Raw genomic sequence first — 18,256 nt, 5'->3', positions numbered from 1 at the left:
CTGCCCTGCTTTATCTTTGACAGGAGGAGGGGAACAAACCGGCCCAAAAGGATTTTCTTGAATAGCTCAGCAGAGAGATACTTCTGTTGTTACAGTTTGTTTGTGGAGAATTAAGAGAAAGCTGAGGTGGTAACTTCTTCCTCCTCCCACCACCAAATCATCCAGCCTAGCAGCATCTGTTCCCTTGTCTTCGTTCCTGCTATTTTGAGGTATGTTTACTCCTATCAAAGGCCAGCTTCTTTCTCAACAATATAGCCTTTGTAATTATCCTTTCTCTCTTCTTTCTCTTGCTTTGTCTGTTTCTCCCTTACTCTCGATCGTTTCCATCAGAATATATAGTTTTCAAGAAATGTTCCCTTTATTCCCACATCTTCCTCCAGCTCCCCATTCTTAGCAAACACTTCTTGAAACACCTGCCTACAAGTGCTGCCTCTATTTTCTCAGTTGCATTCTCTTCAATCCATTCCAATTGGACTTCGGTTTTCACCACACCACTGTAATGTAATGGTTCTTGTCAAATCACAACATTCATTGGTCACTTCTCTAGCTTCAATTTTTCTGAACTCTCAGTAGAATTCAGAGTAGTTGACAGTAGCATTCAACATACCTTCTTGTTGGAGCACTTTCCCTCCCCCACAATTACTGCCAGGGTCGCACTGTTTCTTTGATTTTCAATGACCTTGCTTCTTACTCTTTCTCAGTCTCCTTGGTTGGTTTCTCTTCTGCTTAACTTCTTAATGTTGATTAGCTGTACAGATCATTCTACCCAATGCCATGATTAGGTTGGGGTGGGAGGGAGAAAGGGGAGTAAAGTCTTCTGTTTGGGTGACTGCGAATTAACTTGAGTAACATATGTCCAAGGTTTTACTATGTAGATACCAACCACAGAAGACATGAGGGGAAAATCTCAGGATATATAGCAAAGGAAAAGATTTCAGAGGATGCTGAGTGAGAGATTACTTTGAATTGTAAGTCCCTCAGTAAATGGAAGTTTTCGACAGAACATTGAACTTCCAATAAGGCTTTACTCAGCATTAAACTCATATTGCCTTCATCTTAGTTCCTGAAAACTGTAGTTTGAGATAATATTACCTACTGCAGATGAAGGTGATTGCACATCCCAGGAGATACGGGTAAGCTCTGGGAGAGACCTCATCTCCTCCCACCTCCCTCCCTCCCCCCAATTCTTATCCACATAAAAGTCAGAGCTTTGTTCTCTTGAAACGATTTTCATCCAGAGCTACTTTGTAATCATAAAACATGTCTTTGAGCTCTCAGTGATGTTATTTTCATTTACAGACACTAAGCCCTAAAAACTTCAAAGAACCTTGTACTCAGTTTTCACAAATTGCATTTCATTGCAGATGAGGATATGTTTGTATCTCCCATTTGCTAGGTGTCAGTCACTAGGGATCAATGTTCTTTACTTTATTCTATTTGTAAAATAAATATTTTTAACTGTTGCATGTTTCTGAATGATGTTTAAACTAATGTTTAAAATCTTATAAAGGCAGAAACAGTTAATTATCACTTTTTATGTCTAAAGTGGTAACATACCTTTTTTTTTTTTACTTAGAAAAAAAGGACAATCACATTCCCTTATATGTTACAACTTCCTTCCATTATGCCTTTAGGCCTTCCTGTTCTCTCCGCCTAAAATGCTTTTGTACCTTTCTCTACCCATTGCTCCTTGTTGAAGTCATACCCGTACTTTAGAGTTGCCACTCAAGACTTTGGAGTCCTGCCCCGTGCACCCAGAAGGAAGTCATCTCATATTCCCTTGCTCAGTGCATGCTTATTTTACACCAACATGTCACACATCACGGTGGGGAGAGACCTCAGAGCTCACAGTCAGACGAGCATTTTAGCAGTGATCCCGTTCTACCTGACAGTATTAGGGCCTGTCTCCCCGTGTAGCTTGGACACTCCTTGGGAACAGGAACTTGCTGGTCTTAATCAACACTACCTCTCAGCACAGTGTCTCACACTTAGTGATTTCATAATAAATATTCGTTTGATTTTGCACTTTCTTTTGTCACCACTGTGCCTGTTACGATTTGTTGCACTGTAAGTAACAAGCAAACTCAGTCAACAGTTGGGTTCCCTTTCTCACTGTCTGTGTTTGAACAGCTCAGTAGTACGCTGTGACATTTCTCTTAGGCTTGTAGCCAACGGTCACAAGAGTACTTCTTCACCGCCATGATCAAGCCTAGCTTCTGTGCAGAAATAAGGAGAAAAGAGTCAGCTTTGTTTGTACCTTTTACCAGGCAACCCAAAGCACTTCCAGAAACATACTCCAGACTCCCACTTACGTCTCACTGGCCAGAACTGTTAACAAAGGCAAGCCCGTAGCAGCAGCGGAGGCTGAGAAAACAAGTATTTAAATGTTGCAGGCAGGATGGTGAAAAGCAGCCAGGCAGAAGGAGACAGGGAATGGTGTGTGCCCATTAGTAAAACAGAAAATAGTCAAGGACTCTATGTTGATAGTTCTTCTTAAGAAAGATCACTTTTTTGATATTATTACTTTCTTCTTTATTTTTCACCAAAAAATAATTATTGGGTGTTTATTCTATGACAGGAAATGTTCTGGGTGGTGGAGACAAAGTAGTGAATAAAATAAAGACTTGTCCTTATGGAATTTACATTCTGGTGAGATTGGCAGGTTTAAAAAGCAAGTGATATAAATCCAGGCAGAGATAAGTACCGTGAAGAAAAATGGAGCAGAGTAAGGGGTAGAGTGTGAAAGAGGCAGGTATTGCCATCAGAAGTTAGTACAGATGACATTAGAAGGTAATTAATAGGTGAGCTGGTAAATGAATGAAATCAGAGACTGGAGTGTGAAGATCTCGGGAAAAGGCGCTCCAGACAGGAGGAATAAATAGTAAGTGACACAGCACCGAGATAGGAGCTGCAGTAGCTAGAGCACGCTCAGGGACGTGGCACGGAGACGGCAGGGCCCAGAGCACATGGAGCATGGAGGGCGCTGGGCTATTCGTGATTCCTCTTATTATTATTATCATCAACAACATTGTCATTGTTAGCAATGTGTGACAAAAGCCATGGAGGATTAAGTACAAGGAGTGACATCATCTGATTTAAAATTTTAAATCTGACTGTGCAACTAACCTGAGAGACACTCAGGACCCATATGGACAGCTTTGAAAGTTACACAGCGGCTGTTACCAGCCTTTTCCCCTTTCATTTATTGCTTAATTACAAAGAGAATTTTCAGCTTAGGTACATGGAAATCAGAGGTATAATGGGCTTCAGGGTTCTTTGAGCCACTCAATTTTCTCCTTCTCACTGGCTCAACAATTTCTCCTTTCCCCTGGCTCAACAATTTCTCCTTTCCCCTGGCTCAACAATTTCATCAAAGACACAGTTTCCATTAGTCTCTGTTAGGTCTTCAGCATCATTAGCTGCGTTGTAAGTCTGGTCCCCGCCGCACAGGGCTGACTGGTAGTCGTGGTAGCGAACCAGCTGCGTATTTCCCCCTTCAGGGTGACAGACCACATCGAGCCCAGCATGCCCAGCAGGAATACAGGGATTTGCCTTCAGGGGATCTCTTAGATTACGCAACCACCTTGAATCAAAGAGTTGGCGAGAGAAATGGAATGTTCTATGGCCCAGGTGGCAAACACAAGGCCCATGGGCCAAATCCAGCCCTCCACCTTGTTTTATCCAGCCTGGCACCTTGTTTCTACCCAACAGCAGCGCCGAGCTCTCGCTTAACTGTTAAGGAGTAGTTACATTTATACAGTCCTAAAATTACATTCGGCCCTTTGAAGGCAACCAATTCAGCTCTTTGAGGCTGATGTGGCCCCTGGTGAAAATGAGTTTGACAACCCTGTTCTATGAGATGTAGACCAGGGCCGTCACTAAAACTGAAGGTGAGAGGGAGCGTTCCCCAAAGCACATGGGCCAAGTGAGGAAGGGGAGGAAAAACACATCAGAAGATGTGTGTGAGAACAGCCAGGTCGCGGGATAGTAAGGAGATGCTCGGTAGGCCGCTCGCAGTAGATGCCACAGTAAGCCCTTCAGTTTTCTCTAGCTGGCGGTATCGGTGTATAGCTCTTCCTCTTCCTTTCACACCTATCTGGGCTGTTGAGTTAATGTTACGGTTAGTGGAAGAATAATATCTAACATTTTTTTTCCTGGCAATTTTTATAAACTAGATATTTAAAGTGTTAAATGATTTTTCCCATACCGTTAACATTGTTTCTGAAATACTGATTTTTATGTCTAGTTGCAAAATCACAGTGTGCCTCAGGAATTGTATATAACACGCGTGCATCAATTTTCTCCTTCTCAGGTAATATACATTGTCGGAGGGCACCTGTTATCTGTCATCTGCACAGTTTATCTTCCCTGCAGGAGTAAAAATGACTGTAATTGCTGGAGTTGTCCCTCATGCAGGGTCTTCTCCCTTGTAATAAACCCAGGAAATATTTACCAGGCACAGGTACCCATCAGAAATTAGCATAGATTAGATTAGATAGTGAGCAGGAAATGGTAAATAAAACAATGATTTTAAGATATATATTATAACCTTTAGCATAAAAAGTGTCAACTTCATTAGTAAATAAGTAAAATTAAAACAAAATGAGATATCATTTCGGATATGATACTAGCAAATAAGCAGTGCTGCTAACGGTAGCAACCAGTGCGCACATGAGAAGGCATTCTTAAACCCCGAAACAAGGAAAATTTGGTACGTTTTCCCAAAGGTTTAGCAACAAGCAAGCTGGGAGGAAACAGGCTGATTTGGAATGTTTTGCCAATTTCTGTGGTATGAATACTCATCATGGCCAACTTCAAGGAACCAACACGATGTCACTGAATGCAGAGTTGAGGAGACATGTGCACATGTGAGCCAGCTCTTCTGGGGGGACAATTTAAATAGATGGCAAGGCCAGCTGAGTTCATGTCTAGGAGTTTATTCCTAAGGGAGCACTCAGCTGCACACAGATTTCTGTGTGCATAAACGTTCATTACAGTTTTATTTTTAATTGGGGAAACGTATCAATGGTCTAAACGTCTATTAAGAGGTCAGTGGTTAAGTAAATTGTTGGGTGTCTGTTCAACAGAATATTATGTGGCCATCTAAAATCCTGTTTCTGAGGAAGATTTAATTACATTGAGAAGTAAGTATAATATGTTAGTGAAAAATCAGGAAATAATATATTTTCTATAATACCAATATATTTTAAGTGTACTAGAAAAAATACACCAAGTGTTCCTAGTAGTTTGAGGGGTGAGATTAGGGATGGTTTTTGTTTTCTTTATACTTCCATATATCTGCCAGAGAATATATATATTGTTATTATAAATGGAAAGTAAATAGCATTTATTACTCATTTTTTAAGCAGAAGGAGTACATAAACAGCATTTGGGGGCACATCCTAATAAGTTCTCTTTCTCTAATTTTCTCTAGTCACTTTCTGGGCGAGGAAAACGCTGCATGTGTTTCTTTAAGTTTTTTACTCCTGTTTGCCATTCCAGGTGAACCCCTGCCCAAGGGCCACGACTGGCCCAGGGTCATTTCCCCAGCCCTGCATCCTGGTCTCCACTGTCTCTTTTGCTGTGGTGTCAGGAATTCAGATGGTTTCCTTTGTTTTATGACTCCCAGCAACACATTCAGTCCCTTGCGGTTTGTTTTCCCTTACGCTTGGCCACAATAAAAAACAAGGCCTTCAGCTCTCTTCGCTTATTTTCCCCAAACACATTGATTAGTGTCCTTTTCTATTTTTTTTCTTTCAAGGGCTGTTTTCTTACAGTCCTGGTCCCGGGACACTACAGCTAAGGCTACCACCACAGCTATCATTTATTAAGTGCTGTTTCAAATTCTTTGTGTGTATTAACTCACTTTGTCTGCATAACAACTATATGGGGCAGTACTACTACCCCCATTTTTTAGGTGAGAAAACTGAAGCACAAGGTCACATCTACTAAATGGAGGAGCTGGGACTGAATCTTCAGTTTGGATGCAAAGCCCAGTCTCTGAGTCCGTAGATTATATTGCCTCCTAAAGACAGTAAATGAAGCTGTGGGCTTTTGGTTCTCATCTGCTTGGGGGTCAGAATTATAAAAGAACAACAGATTCCATCCCAAGTCTCAAACGGAACAGTTCCATCCCCTTCAGCCTGGGTATCTCAAATGCACAAACCACAGTGGGCTTGAATTTATTGTGAGAATTTATCAGTATATTTCCCCAACAAATACAATGCCTTTGCTAAAAGAAACAATAGTGCCAGTTTTAAAGAAAATATGCTGTTTGTTTCACTCTGTTATCTCATCATCGTAATTGTCACTATTATTGCTATCTGAATTTATTATGTGATTACTCTGTAGCAATCACTGAGCTCAATACTTTGCATTCATTTTATTCCTCAATCTTGTTGGGAGAAAATTCTCCATGAATCTCTCGCATTTCTCCATGCCTAGGCATCTGTAGACAATTGCATTAACATTTATTTTCCAGGATAATAAAGACAGAGAACTCACCCTTTCCTCCCAGGGAAGATTTGCTAACATCTCATAATAAAAATACAGTATTTCTCTACAGAGAGCAGAGTGGACAGGTTTGCTAGCAGCCACTGTGTAAGGTTGGGGGTTTCCTAAGCTTGGTATTCTTCCTCTGCAACAAAGAACCACAGTAGGTGCAACATGAACCCGGGCCCCTCCTCATTGCTCCCATGGGACTTGAGGGTGCACTGTGTCCATACCAGCCAAACCTGGGGACATCCAGCAGCTGTCATCTGCCACTCCTTAGGAGCTGCTTGACTTGTTGACAAGTCTCTAAGATGGTTTTACCATTACGATTCTTTGGAAGAGAACCACTAAGGCTTAGTGCAGTTTAATATCCTGTCCAATACGACCAATTAGTCAGCGACAGTGACAGAATTTGATTTTGTGGTTGCTTGACTCAGAGTCTACATTCTTCGCAGTTATCCATCGCTAGTGGCAATTCTGAGGCCTTTAAAGAAAAACTGGTAAGACTCAGAAGTTCTCACTGTTCATACTAAAGCTCTAAGGCGTCTCAAGGCAAGAAAGCAAAATTTTCCACTCCTGTCCATATAACCAAAGGGAGTCTCAATATACCCACGTGAAAGGGCTCTTTGTAAAATCTCTTCTCAAAATCTTCCTTGAAAGCAGTGGCCTCAAAGAAAGGAGTGTGGGAGTGGAAAAGGCAAGCCCAGTGTTTCTGACATTAATCTTACAAGTTTTCTTTTCCTTTCTCTTAGTAACCACTTATAATATTTGTAAATTTGTAAATCCATTTTCAATCAAGTTTACTGAGGTATAATTTACATACAAGGAAATTGATCAATGTTAAGTGTGCCACTGGATGAGTTTTGACAAATGTATCGTCATGTGACTGCCACCAAAATTATGGTATAGATGTTTCCAGCATCCTAAAATGGTATAAATTGTTTTTGAAAGTAATGAGTCCTCCTTAGAATGCTACTAGTAATTGTGGAAGGCAAAATGAAGCTCTCCAAAGATGTCCATACCTTAATTCTCAACACTTGTGAATAGGTACCTTACATGAAAGAAGAGGTTTGGAAGATGTGATTAAATTAAGGAGCTTGAGATGGCAAAATTGTCCTGGATTTAATTTTTGATTAATCATGTGCGCGACCTAATCACATGGGGCCTTTCCTAGCTATGGTCAGAGGGAGGAGTGACTGTGGAAGAGAGATGCAGAGAGATGGAGGTATGAGGACTCAAGCCATCCTTACCAGCTTTGAACTTGAGGAATGAGGCCCAGAGCCAAGGAATGGACGTGGTATATACCTATAAGTTGGAAAAGGCAAAAAAACAGATTCTTCTCTAGAACCTCCAGAAAGGAGCACAGCTCTGCTGACATCTTGATTTTAGCTCAGGGAGACAGTAAACAGTGGTGAGATATGACACTGTTGTTTTAAGTCACTTAGTTTATGGTTCTTTTATATAGTAGCCATGGGAAGCTAATACATGACGGTGTTGAAAAGGTAATGGAACAGCTTTCCAGAAAGAAAAAAAAGAAAGAAAACGTGGCTCAAGGTAGTGTCGAATTTAAATGAAAATGGGGAAAATAACTTTAGAGCATGAATTACTTCTGATTTTTTCTAGATGGATCTAATGACTACTTAAACCAAAATAGAAAAAAGAAGACATGATCTGTACCAAAATGTTAAGTGGTATCTTTTTAGTGGGATTATGGATTCTTTCTTTCCTATCTATTTACTTGCTTAATTTTGACTTTCCTATAATGACTATATAGCAAATGACTATACTTTGTTTATTAACAAAATATTTGGCAAAACATGGAAGTGGTCAAAAGAAGAAATGATTTGCCTGCAGAAAGACCTTTTTCAAAGGTTATTCATACCAGGAATCATGACCTATGAGCAAGCTTTCCAATCAGTAAGCAATCCTCTAAGTACTTTGAGGTAGCAACACACACACACACGTCTATGAAGCAAAACATTTTTGAATTAAACTTATTGAGGTGACATTGGTTAATAACGTTGTTTAGTGTGCAATTCTATAATGCGTAATTCACAGACTGCATTGTGTGCTCACCACCCAGAGTCTAGTCTCCTCCGTCACCATATATTTGACCCCCTTTAGCCTCTGCATCCCCTTTGCACCCCAGTTCCCCTCTGCCAATCACCATTCTGTTGTCCGTATCCAGGACTTTTTTATTTCTTTCGTTTGTTCATTTCTTGTGAAGCAAACATTAAACTTTTAAAAACCTTTGTATACTACCAGGAGCCTCATAGTTTCCTAATATTCAAAAGAATGTGTTTGATGAAATCAGTGAGGATATTAGCAAGTGTGTTTTTTCTTGACATGGTGAAAAGGAAATGTATCAACATTTGGAAATTACAAAACCATGCAGGGGTTAAAGATATATGCATACAGGTGATGAGTTTTCCTGTAACAGAGGAAGAAGAGTTCACTGATGTGATATGGGTTGGGAAGCCATCCCATACCAACCATCCTTTCAGAAGTTACCACTTCGTTCACTTGTTGAATTGCAGTGTAGTACCAAAGAAGAATTTCAAGTTACATAAGAAGGCTATTAAATACTCCTCCTTCTCTGACGACATATTCCCATGAGATCAGATTTTCTTTGTACACTGTGTTTTCCCATGGATAATGCGCACTAGCCATGTATAAAGCACATCCTTTGTACTACCCATGTATACTGAGCATCCTTATTTTTCCATCTAAAATGTGGGCAAAAGTGCACATTCTACATGGCAAAATATGGTATTTCAGCCAAATAACATATCACAATGGATTAAGGTCACAAGCAGATTATGAGAATCCATTTTTCTTCTATTAAACAAAACATTAAAAAAAGAAATAGCCACAAAATAACACTTTTATAATTTATTTTATTTCTTTTTTAATAATTAGAAAAAGTTTCAATTACAGTTGATGTACAGTATTATATTGGTTTCAGGTGTACACCATAGTGATTAGACATTTATATAAATTGCAAAGTAATTGCCCATATCTAGCACCCATCTGAAACCATACATAGTTACTACAGTATTTAATTAATTTTATTTTAAAAATATATTTTGTATGTGAATAATTTACTTAACGTGTAATGGTTTATTGCTATTTTAAAGTACTCTTAAAAGGTCTTATAATTGATTTCTTCTATTACAAATATCAATAGATATTAAACCTCATAAACAAAGTCCTCAATCATTTTTAAGAGTGTGATAAGTTTGCGAGATCAAAAAATTTGAGAACTGCTAAAAACCCAAAACCATCAGGAAGTTGTAGAATCTAGCAGCTTCTGGCAGATGGCAAAAATTGTTAGCCAGAGATGGCTTGTTTGACATGCCTGTCATTTCAGGAAGGATTAAAAATATCCCAGTTCTAAGAACAGTTCCAGTTAGCCACATGCTTGCTAGAATTTTTGGTTGTTGCAATAATGAGAATTATAAGTGAATTAAGTTAATATAAATGAGACTTTCTTACCCTACAAATACAGAAGTATGAAAGACATTTAGTCTTTAGCTACAAGAGAAAAACAGTACTTTATTAAAAGGAGAAGAAAAATGAATGGAAATTGATCCAAGAAGATAAGAGTTTGGAGCCGTTCTAGAGAAACGAGTCACTAAGAAACTTGGTGATAAACAGGACTGTAGACCATGGAAAGACTAGAATTTCCAACTTGGCCAAAAGGCCAAGAAGAGTAATAAGTCAGCTAAAATAAAGCCTCCAGGTTAAGAAACATTCTTTAATCCTGTAGTTTTCATAAAGGATACGGTCAATGTAAATAACCAGAGAAAACGTGTGTGTGTGTGTGTGTGTGTGTATTTTTTTTAAATCCATGTAATTTCTCAGTTTCATGTCACAGAGCAGCTGGGTCATGGCTGTGGCCATGGTGACAAATAACAGCTCTTGAACTGACAATTTGTAATGTGGATAGTTCACATATGGAGAACAGAGAATTTATTTTATGTAATTTAATTTTCCCTCTCTACCCAGCAGGGAAATTGTCTCAGATATTTTCCAGAGTAAATGATCATGTTTCCCCGTTTATGATGAGAGAGGTACAGTATTTTAATGCTAGTTAATTGAGCCAATGATTCCCTCAACACTCAGCTCCGCTGGCTGCACACGGGAGCTAAATGGGCCGTAACACAGCGCCGGCCCAAAGCGCTGTTGCAGTGCTGCGTGGCCGCGCTCGTGCAGCGCGGCGATAATGACCCGCTGGTGATCCAGATGGATGATGATGGTGAGAACTTACTGGTGTCGCTGCACCCCTGGCCATTTGTTTTACTACTCACTCACTTAAGTCCTGTCACAGCCCATCTAGTGTCCCATAAATTACTAGTTTAAAAATATATATAAAAGCGTTTTTTTAAAAAAAATTGGGTTAAGGAGTCTATTCTCTCTGAGTAAAAGGCTATAGATTTTAAAAAATTGCTTTGTAATGATTTCATTGTAACAACTGTTGTAGTGTCGAGTTAAAGTTAATTTTAGGACACAAGTGCAGACGATGTTTGTGGCTTTTTGGTAGCCAGTAGTCCTCGCCTCTTTCCCCTACTAGTTCTCTTTTGAGAGCTATCTTATTGCTCATTGACTTTAAAATCTGGTAGAACATTTCTTTAGTTGAATGTTCTTGCCTGGCCAAGCTAATGGCTCGACATATAACTGAAGCTTGATGGATTTTCCATGAAATTTAAATCTTGAGTGGAGCATTGGAGACTGAGAATTGATTTATTCTAGTGTCACTAACCAGGGAAAGCTGTTCTCGCTGCCCCTTCATTCCTGCTGCTCTTGTTTGCCAGTCCGTGGCGTTACCTGATCACAGCCCATAAAAAACCCTGCTTCTCCAGGTTGCCCATTGATTCTCTGTACTCTTGATAGCTTTGCAGAAAGCTTTCTTTTTGCTCGAGGTAACCAGCACATAAACATCCAGTTTTTGGCTTGCAACCAGAGAACCCCGATATAAACAAGGGTCTGTACAGGTGTTACTACTGTTTAACCAGCTAACAGGGTTTGTAAGTTCTTGCTACCTAGAGAGAATCAACCTCAGCCATCTGTAAGGGAGCTGGCAGAAATACCCCAAACCTCCATTAATTTAAGCAACTTAAATATCCATGAAAACAATGGACTCAATTCAAGAATCATTGTGGAATACTTACTCTGTGCTATGCATTGGGCTGAGCCCTAGGCCAGACATTGGAAAGGTGGAGATGAGAATAAAATGCTGCTTGTCTTCAAAGAACTTACCACGTAGCAGAGTAGGTAGATGTGCACACAATTAAATGAGCCAACAAGGTAAGCGCAACAATAGAGATATGAACAAAGGGCTGTGGGGGCCTGGAGGAAGCAGCAAGTTCCTCCTGCCAAGTAATTCAAGGAGACGTTAGGCCTTTAGATAAATTGGATTTCTCCCACTAAAGAGGGAAAGAAAGGTATCTCAGACAGAGGGAACACAGAGGAAGGTTAAAAAGACAGACCATGAAAGACCATGGCCTGTTTGGGGAACAGGGAGAAGTTCACAGAGGTTAGAGTGCGGAACACAGGACGTGTCAAGGTGAGGACAGGGCTTGTGAGCATTGGTGCAGGCGTGAGGATGGCTTTAGGGTGGGTGCGATTGGCTGTGCAGAGCCTGGACACAGTTTTGGATTGGAAAGCAGAATCAAGTGAACGATCAATCCTGTATTTTAAAAAGATAACTCATGAAAAATGCAGGCTGGAAAGAGAGGAGTCAAAATCACTATAGAATGTACTGGAGTAGATGGTGATACCGTTAAATAAGATTAAAAAAAAAAACTTAGGATGATGTGCAAATTTGCAGGAAGGAGGCAATGATTCTGTTTAGGACAATGTTAGGAAAATATTACTAGCCACAGCAAACTTCTGAGCTACCTAGAAGGCACGCAGAGGAAAGGAGCAGGTTAGGGTGACCTGACTCTCCTGGGTGGTGGCTAGGGACAGCCCTGAGATGGCACATCTCCAGTGTGGTGTGTGGTCTGTGGCAGTAGGGCCATGGCTTTTCTGCCACTCCTAGGACCGCTCAGTGTGCAGTAGACATGGAGTCGACATTCGTTCAATAAATAGGTGCCGAGGACTTGAGTCCTTTCCTTTATCCTCTTCCCTGAGGCTAGTTGCAGATGCCAGATTCTCTACTTCTTTTAATGTTGGTAATATCCCAGTTTCTTGATTTTCAATTTCAGTAGAGTTAAATTTGAGCAATTAAGCATTATGTAATTACATGCATTTTGCTTCCATTGTTATTAGTAATTGATCCTCATTAACACAACAACTGATGCAGAATAGGGGTGGGTCATTTTTGTGCTCTACTGGGCTCTCAGTTCATCTGTGTGAGTTGCCTGGGTGAAAAAATAAAGGGGAAAGACACATTCCTCCTACAGACTGAATGGCGGGTTCTGGAGACCAGAGTAAAACACCGTTCTGTGCAGTTTTGTCTCCTGCAGCTTGGTCTCTGTTTCTTTATTCGTAAGTAGATTTTTTTCATGAAAAATGGACAAATAGATGTATATCTTCCTGCTACTCAAGCTTACCACTGTGAAAATTGAACCAACAAAAGAGTACAGTATTAGGAAAATGTTTTTTTTTCATCAACACATTTTATCATCCAACAGATGGTAGAAGACATTCTTTGAATGATATAACTTTCAAAAGCTCTTATCGTTAGTGCCTAAAAAGCCACACCATCTGTATTCTCACTGATATCCCTCACTCCATTTATCATAACTACCTGTTCTTACAGTAAATGATGTGAGTTAATATATGTAATAAGGATATTTCAAACTTTGGAGATGTGCAGGGATTATTTTTAAGTACCTGTGTCTTGACATTAGATGAGAACATCAAAGGTCTATATACAGAGGACTGCGTCCTGAAGGGCCACATTCACCTTAAATTCACTTACCAATCTACTCAGACGTAGCCCTGAACCAGCATGGGTGGGCAAGGCCCTCTGCTGGACTCTGGAGAGAGAGGGTTGAGTAAGATGGACGAGGTTTCTATTTGCCTAGCTTCTAGCAGGAGAGGCAGAGATTAAACAACCAATTACGCAGTCATTTCTCCATTCCAATTGTGGTCACTGCTAAAAAGATGAAGTGCAGAGTCCTCGGAGACCATGTGACCTGACTGAAGTTGCCTCCCGTCAGTGGGACACACTCGCATCGTTGCAGCTCAGGGTGGAGGGACTGGTCCCTAAGGAAATGCTGTTGGAGTCTGGACCTGAAAGTGGTCTAGTAAGCGGAGGAGAGAGCTTGGGGTGGGGAGGAGCAAGATCAAACGCGGTGGCAGGAGCGCAGACCCTGTGATGTACTCTGGAGCATGGCACAAAGCTCTGGCCTCGGGTTCACGAGCACCTCAAATGTAACTCTTGGTCTTATCTCTAATTGAGTTGCATTTACAGTCACAGTATATGTGAAGGTTTAAAGCATTGGTTTATGAAGTAAACATTTAAAAATATCCCATAGTTTCTGATTCCTTATTTTATCATTTTGGGGGGTTCTTTTCTGTCAGAGACATCAAATTTTCTAGGCGGCTCAGGCCTCCTTCACTTCAGCAGGGCTCTGCGGGTGAAAAATGGGAGACCGGCGGCACACAGGGTCTTGCTGGCTGTGCAGAGGGGCTGGATTCATGTCACCCGGCCAATGGAGGCCTTAGAGGGGCTTGGGCTCATGCTTGAGAAACACGGTGGCCGTATTTCTCGTTTATCATCTCTTTTCCACTGCCGCCACTGCCTAATGATGAAGGTATTTCCAGTGTTATTTCATAAATGGGGAAACCAAGGCAAGGAGGCTGAATAATTTCTCTGGGTCACACTGCTAGGCAATGGTTTAAACTGGCGTTTTAATACAGGTCTGACCCCAGAACTCAGACTCTCTCCATTGTCTAACAGCTTCCCCCTGCACTGCAGACTTTTCCTAAGGGTTTATTTATCTTTGGAAGGAGGGGAAGGGAGGGAGAAAGAGAGGGAGAGAAACATCCATCCCCCATCGGCTGCGTCTCGTACACCCCTAACTGGGGACCTGGCCTACAACCCAGGCATGTGCCCTGACAGGCTGCAGAACAGGTGACATTTTGGTTTGCAGGACGAACCCAACCCACTGAGCCACACCGGTCAGGGCTGCACTGCAGAATTTTAAGAAGTATGGGCAACGCTGGGGAGAAAGGAAGTTATGGGCTGAATGATGTCCCCCTCAAATCCATATGTTGAGATTCTAACCCTGAACACTTTAGAATGTGAACGTATTTGGCGATGGGGGTCTTTACAAAGGTAATTAAGTTAAAATGAGGTCATTAGGGTGGGCCTCATGAGAAGAGGTGCCCTTATAAGAAGATGCAATTAGGACCCAGAAATGTAAATGTAAAAACAGGGAGAAGGCAGCCATCTACAAGCATAAGAGAGAAGCCTCAGAAGAAACCACCCGTGTGGATATTTTGATCTTGAACTTTTAGCTTCCTGAATTGTGGGAAAATAAATTTCTGTTGGTTAAGCCACCCAGTTTGTGGCGCTTAGTTATAGCACCCTAGTAAATGAACACAGGGAGTTTGTTACTCTGTGCTTCCTTGCTGTTACTTTGTAGTTGAAATTGTCTTTTCCTAGATGCCCATGGTCCTGGCAGATTTCCCAATAAAATAGTCTATTGGCTTTGTACACTTGACCCTGTAATTAAAAACCATCAACTTAATCCTCAAAACTTTGCCCTCCTATCACAGGATGGTGTATAGTAAAGGATTATGCCCTTTCAGCTAAATTCTGCCAATAATCAACATTAGCCAACCAAACTGAGGTAAAGCCTTAACTCAGTTGAAGATGTTAAGAATATTAAGACATAATTAAAATTCTTGAGATGGAATGTGCATCTTAAGAATTTCAGGTAAAGAAGTTAATCAGAAGAAATTTCCGATTAAGGGAAACTTTCAGCATCTTTCGAATTATCCTCTGAAGCTCACACATAAGGCTGACTCCACTGAAAAGAATATTTTGGCAGATGGAGAGACTGAATTTACTCTCTGTAAATTTATTCTCATTTACGATCTCCTGGGTTGTTTGGCTTCACTAATTGAATCAATATTTCTTGTGTACTTTTTTCCTCTTAAAAAAATACACAAAAATACAGTACTAGCCTGCCTTTAGGCACTTGTACTTTGTCTTCTGAAGTCTTTTTAGTGTTATAATTCCCTCAGCCACTTTGTGATTCTTTATTAAGTTTTAATGTGGTTTAAACTCTCCATCTGTAGGCAATATTATATTTCCCTCTCCTTGCCAGCAGGCCTAGTATTTTCCAGTAATCTGTTTTAGAGCTCCTTCTGGTGGTTTAAAGCTATTATGACACATCCATCTGTAGCATCTGCATCCATTTCATCTCCCGGTGATTGCTAAGACCTGACCATCAAAGCAAAATAATAGAAGCTATATGTTTGCAACAGAATGCAACAGAATGGTGTCCAGCTTTACAAATTAGGAATGATTATTCAACTTGTGACTGTCAGGAAAAGGACAGGAGAGTTTTGGGAGGCAGGTCACAACCTCTAGCAAATGGTCATTCTTGCTCCTGTGACTATAAAACACATTCTACAGGACGCATCTTATATTCCTATTGTTTGCTAAATTTGGCTAAGTGTTTGGAATAGTGGGAAGGTGAAGAGAGGGCTTTGGTTTTCCGTTACGTTTTAGCTCATGTCAATGTCGCTTTTGAGGGGTGGCACGTCAGAGTGGGGCAATGTGACCAGTTGTTAGCCCCTCTCACGACTTTTTATTATTTGGTGAAGAAACATTGGTAGAAAAAGCTCAGTGACTTGTGCTCAAAATTGATCATTCACCTTATAATTGAAGTCTCCTGGCTTTTCTTTTCTGTTTATTTATTTGTCTTTTATTGGGGTGAAAACACATAATATAAAAGTTACTGTCTTACCCATTTTAAGTGTGCGGTGTCTGTGCCTTTCGGACTGCACCCTTTTCCATTTTCTCATGCCTTTCTCTGTCATTTCATACAAGTTTTAAAGTAAAACGTAAGTACTGATACGCAAATGAAATAAAACATGTAATGGTAAATTGGCCGATATCATGATGTGACCAGAAAACTGTGAAAAACTTTACAAAAAGCAAAAACAAATCTAGCTGTATATCAAAATGAGTGTTTTCCTTTTTAAAGTTACAACATTGGAAAGTTAAACACTTAGAAGGATTTTTCTAAAATTGTGGATTTTGAAAAATATTTTTAAAAATAAAATTGTGTTTTTTACTTCAGAGAATATAGACTGTTAATTATATCTTTATTGTTGCAACACAGTCCACCTTCAGAAGTAGGTGAGATTTTTGGAGGCGGGCAGAGGAGATATGGTGAATAAAGTAGACAGTCAAGCTGAGTCACACTCAGGTCAAAGGTCAAACTGAACTATTAACGAACGAGTTGTCTCTCTCTATATAACTTGTAAATAAGTTTTTCTGGGAAATTCTAAAAGAGGAAATTAAAAAATATCTTGGGAAATAGCAATATTTTGGGAATAAATAGATAAAGGTACATAAGCTATTTAGAGGTTATAAAGCATTTCAACTTATATTTTCTTATCTGAACATAACAAGCTAGAAAACTAGATGAAAGAGATATTAATAGTAATTTTTATGATCCTTAACACGCAGGTAAGAAAATGAAGACTTGGGGAAGTGAAGTTCTTCAAGCTGCCATAGCTGTTCACCGTGGAAGTGGTAAATCCGGACAGAGAGCAGCAAACCCTGCGGTCTTTCAACGCCTCAGCCCTGTCGTGACTCGCTGCTCCAGGAGACATTCTCTAAGCTACAGTTTATGGTATTTTTGTTTTACCAAGGAAATCAGATACTTCCTCACCATAAATGTATACATTTTGTAAAATTTAAAAACTGTGTGCTAGATGAGAAAAAATACTGGAAGACTATTGCTCCAAAATTGTTAACAGTTAATTGGTAATATGATTTATTTTCTTCATGAAACAATGGACATGTATCATCAGAAAAAGGTGTTATTTGTAAAGTCAATTTTAAAAAACGAATTGCTGAGTTCACAATTTATAGTTTCTTTCCTTTTAATTGAGATTTTATTTTATTTTATAGCAGTTTAAGGTTCACAGCAAAATTGAGAGGGAGGAACAGAGATTTCTCATAACCCCCTGCACGTACACGTATAACCTCCCTCATCATCAGCACCTTGCACCACAGTAGTGAATTGTTATCATTGGTGATCTTACATCTATGCATAATCATCGCCCAAAGTTCATAGTTTGCATTATGATTACTTCTCGGTGTGGTACATTCTATGGGTTTGGACAAATGTATAAGGACATATATCCATCATTATGGAATCATGCAGGATATTTTTACCGCCCCCCAAATCCTCTGTGCTTTGCCTACTCATCACCCCCACTCCTCCCAACCCTGGAAACCACCAATCTTTCTATTGTATCCACAGTTTTGCCTTTTCCAGGATGTCATATAGTTGGAATCATATGTGGTGTTTTCAGATAGGCTTCTTTCAGTTAGTAATATGCATTTAAGGTTCTTCCATCTCTTTCATGGCTTGATAGCTCCTTTCTTTTTAGTGCTGAATAGTATTTCATTGTGTAGATGATCACAATTTATTTATTCATTCAACTAATGAAGAACATCATCGCTTCTGAGTTTTGGCAACTATCCATAAAGTTGCTGTTAACATTTGTGCACAGGTTTTTTTTGAGGGGCCATACTTTTTCATCTCTTTCGGGTAAATGTCAA

This window comes from Desmodus rotundus, chromosome 8 (assembly GCF_022682495.2).
Source record: "Desmodus rotundus isolate HL8 chromosome 8, HLdesRot8A.1, whole genome shotgun sequence".
In the NCBI taxonomy this organism is placed as follows: Eukaryota; Metazoa; Chordata; class Mammalia; order Chiroptera; family Phyllostomidae; genus Desmodus; species Desmodus rotundus.
This window is presented reverse-complemented; position numbering follows the sequence as displayed.